Source organism: Ziziphus jujuba, chromosome 1, assembly GCF_031755915.1.
Source record: "Ziziphus jujuba cultivar Dongzao chromosome 1, ASM3175591v1".
Lineage (NCBI taxonomy): Eukaryota > Viridiplantae > Streptophyta > Magnoliopsida > Rosales > Rhamnaceae > Ziziphus > Ziziphus jujuba.
Window position 1 is genome coordinate 18,266,780 of NC_083379.1, and position 4,679 is coordinate 18,271,458.

Below are 4,679 nucleotides of genomic sequence, written 5' to 3' on the forward strand. Positions count from 1 at the left end.
ACCTTGCATCAATTAAAAACATACAAAAAATATAAACTCATAAAAGGAAAGGATTTGATACCAAGGTATGCATGCTAGCCGGTGACATGCACCATCAAGTGGCAAAATTGCCACACTTCAACAATTTTTAATTACGTCAACAATCAACTTCAACTCTCAAAGTAGGTTAAAAACCAAAATTAATAGTAGAGAGAAGAAATTGAAGCATAAAAAAACTCCAATAACAAATATTCAACACCCAATCCAAATTAACCCACAAAAAAAAATTAAAAAAAAAAAAAAAACAACAACAACTTATCCAACTTTTCTTGTCAAACTCAGCACCAACACCTAAGAAATTCAAAAATTCCACCTAAAATTCAACTCCATCTTTAATTCAATTTACTCAAGCTTGGAAAGAATCACTTACTTCGTAAGTTACGGTCAAAGAAAGTTTAAAAGTTCCAAAATAATGATTATTCAAAGTTGTTCAAACTAGAAATGATGAACTCTCCAAACTAGAAGATATTGATGAAGACTTGGCAAATTTTTACGGCTCCTGAAAATTTTTAAAATGAAACTTGAAATTTGAATATAAGGTCACAAAATTTGATTTTAAAAATGAAAATCGATGGTTAAAACCGTGGTAATGAAATTCAAACATAGAGGAATAGTGGAAACAAAGGTTAGAAGAAAAGAACAATGAGGTCAAACAAAAAAATATTAAGAACATAAAAAGTGGCTGTTTGGCTTTCTAAAATGGGAATGGTGTGAGCACTTAAATTTAGTTGGTGTACACAAAGACAAGTTTCTGTAATGTCTAATGCACTTCAAATTGTTATAGACATGTAAAAATTTTAAGTGGGCACACTAACTAAACGGTCCACAAAATTGAAAATGGCTTGAAGTTGGTGTATGCACCTACTTTTAGTTGGTATGCATGGCATTTAGCTTCCATACATGTTTGATACACTCCATTTTAGTATGGCCACTGAAAACTTTCAGCACCCTAGACAAAAAAGTATTGGTTACTTTTTCCTAAACTTGACCAAAACATCACTTTTTCAACTTGTATTTGCTTAACTTCTCAAACACGCCAAGAAAATTTCCACTCTTTATAATTTTAAAGGAGTGTATTCAATCTAGAGTTTAATGGATTTAAAATGAGTTATAAATTTTAAAGAATTTGATGGATTGTAATGGAATTTTATAGATTTCATAAAGAATTTATAAGAATCCAAAAAAATCTTTGGAATTAAAGCTGAATTTTATATTGATAATTTTCTTCACAATTTCACTGTTAAAATCCTTTTAAGTCCATTAAAATCCATCATTTTTTAAAATATTTTAAAATCAATGACTTTTTGAATACCATTAGATTTCAAAAGAATTCTACAAAGTCCAAATTGAATACATCCAGATTTTAATAGACTTTTATAAAATCAATTAAAATCTAAATTGAATATCATTGGATTTGTATAGACTTTTTAAAAATCTAAATCGAATACTTCCAAACTTTTAAACTCTTTTAAAATCCTTCAAACTCTAGATTGAATACACCCCCTTTAGAATGCTAAAAAAATTCATAAAAATAGCTTCCAAATGGTTAAAACCTACAAATAAAGAGAAACAATGTCACCTAATAAACAAAAACCTTGAAATGAAAAATCAACAAAATCCAAATATTACTTAAACAAAAAGAAATTATCAAAACTAAACTAAATTAAAGAAACGACTCTAAAATAAAGAGATTAGGCATTAATAAACTTGGATTGTCTTCTAAGAAGCGCTTGATTTAATGTCTCTAGCTATACTTCACTGAGCAATGGTTTCAAAGAAACCAAAGAAAACTCTATGCGTATGAAAAATCCAACTCGAAATCAATCAACTATTGTCTTGGATCTTCCTGCCATGATACTAAACAAACCACCATAGTGGCTTTCAAGCTTTAAATATCATAAAGAAAATACATTTTTAACAACAAGATTCTCCAAAGTTACTCTCAAATCACTAACAGCTCAAACTTTTAAACCCAAAATAAACTTAGGATTCATATTTCTCTTGTTCTTCTTTTTTCTCTTACAAATTCTTCTCTTAAGTAACACTCCATAAAAAATCTTAAATTTGTACTTAGGCTTCTTCTTGTGACATAATTCTTTAAAATCTTTTGAATCATCTTAGTGTGGCTCATTTATGAAAAATTACCATTTTAAAGGCATCTACAACCTCAGTGTTGTGACATGATTGCACTTTCTCTGGAAATTTCATGTTATGCTTAATATCAATCTTTACTTCATCATTATCAACATTTAATGTAGGATTTCTACTTTGAATAGTAATCAAAGTTTTACGTGCAGCTAAAAATGGTTTACCTAGTATAATAAGCAAATCTTTATCAACCTTCATATCCAAGACAACAAAATCAACTGGGAAGATAAATTTGCTGATTTTCACCAAAACATTGTGAACAACACCGTATAGCATAGAAAAAGATCAGTCTGCCATTTGAAGAGTAATATTAGTCGCCTTCACATTTCCAAAAGCAAGCTTATTAAAGATAGAGAGTCGTATAAGATTGATACTCGAACCAAGATTATGTAAAGCTTTCTTGAACTTCAAATCTCCAATGGTACAAGGAATCATAAAATTCCCCAGATATTTACACTTTTTAGCTAGCTATTTCTTGAGTATAGAACTATATTCATTTATCAAATAAATGGTTTCATAATCTTCTAACTTTCTTTTTTTAGACATAATCTCCTTAAAAAATTTAGCATAACTAGGCATCCTTTGTAATACCTTAACCAATGGTATATTAACTTAAATCATCTTAAAAACATTGAAAAACTTTATAAACGAATTATCCAACTTTTTTTTAACATTCTTTCAAGATAGGATAAAGATAGGGTAACAATATGTTTAGAATAAAAGAAAATAGACCCTGAGATGACCTTAAAATCAGGCTTTAAAAAAGTTATCATCCTTAAACTTCTATTCCTAAATTATTATCTTCTTCAAATCAACATTACAACCTTGCTCAACTCTAACAAAAGACTTTTCACCAATAAAATCACCAACAACATCATTTTAAGACTTAGAATTTTCAAAAGAATTCTCACTAACATCAATAGACTTTGAATTAATAGCACAAAGATTTTCAACACAAACATTTTCTTTAAGAACAACAAAAATTTTACCAACACCAACAATAGAACTTTTCTTAACAACATTCCTTTTCTAACATCAAAGATTCTTCTATCTTCCATCTCAATCAACAAGATTTGATTAGGATGAGACTAGATATTACTAAGAAATGAACCAACCAACTTCATTTTAATTTCTTTAGCAAATACCCCCATTTAGTGCTCTAAATTCTTCATTGATATACCCCAATTAGAGCAACAGATCTCAATAACATCAATTCTTGCATCATTCTTATTAAATCCTCCTCTGGTTTCAATAATAAATGTTGTAATCAATTATTTGAGCAATGACTTCTCCTCTTTAGGCCTAGAAGAACTCAGCAGTGGATTTGCAACATTTCTTTAGTTAAACCAAGAAAAGTTCTAATGGCTCCTTAAATTGAGATTATAGTAATTAGATAAATTATTGGTGAGCCTAAAGACATAATTCCTATTTTGATTTGCTAAACATTAACACTACTCAATTGTTGCTTCACTCGATGTATTAGCAATTTGAAAACATTCTTCAATGGCTTAAAAACTTGATTAAAAGAAACTAGTCAGTATGACAATGCATCCATTTTAGATATCAAACTATTGGAGGCATCTAACTTAAATATACCATTATGTTTCTTTAACTGCATCTCCATTGGCCACTTATAAGACTTAGAAGCTAAATTTTCCAATAATGTAAAAACTTCCCCAATTGTCTTCTTCATAAAAGAACCTTCACTTAAGCTATCAATAATAGATTTAATTTGACCATGTAATCCATTATAGAAAATATTAATAAGCACTTAATCTTCTATGTTGTAGACATCTCATCAACAAATCCTTGAATCTTTCCAATGCCTTAAGCAATGACTCACAATTTTGTTGCTTGAAATGTCTAATTTCACTCCTCAATTGTGAAGACTTGGAAGGTGGAAATAACTGTTCAAGAATTTCTCCATCATTTCTTCCCATGTAGTAATAAACCTGATTGTAAAGTGTGTAATCAGTTAAGAGCTTTATCCTTCAAAGAAAAAGGAAAGAATCTTAACCAAATTACATCATCTCCAATACTATTCATCTTACTTGTATCTATAACTTATAAAAACATAGTAAGATGAGTATTTGGATCCTCACTAGCAAAACTACTATATTGATCTTGTTGCACCATCATAATAAAAGTAGGTTTCAACTCAATATCGTTTACATTGATGGATTACCTAAGAATTTTCGAAAGATTCCAAACACCGATCACTTGAACGAGGCTATGGTGGACATTCATTATTACTATTCTTCTCCACCATAGCTTCTTGTTTGTGCTCTAATAACTCTTGCTCTTTTCTTACTTACGTAAGAATGCAAAGCACGTTCAAGCTCTGGATTATAGGGAAAATTTTTTGATTTTAACTTCTTTGAATTCACCTACAAAAGCCCCAAAAAAAAAAAGTGAACTAAACGAAAAGCCAACAAACTAAAAATAAACATTAAAATGCTGAATTGAAAAGAAGCAAAAAGAAAAATTAGCCT

General features: G+C 29.3%; 1 non-coding gene across 1 annotated transcript; it reads left to right on the plus strand.

Annotated features, from left to right (window-relative positions):
- The first annotated feature begins 3,963 nt into the window (after nucleotides 1-3,963).
- Nucleotides 3,964-4,070, plus strand: LOC112490310 (small nucleolar RNA R71). Its single transcript, XR_003054561.1, has one exon. It is a non-coding gene; the product is annotated as a small nucleolar RNA R71 (small nucleolar RNA).
- The last annotated feature ends 609 nt before the right edge of the window (nucleotides 4,071-4,679 follow it).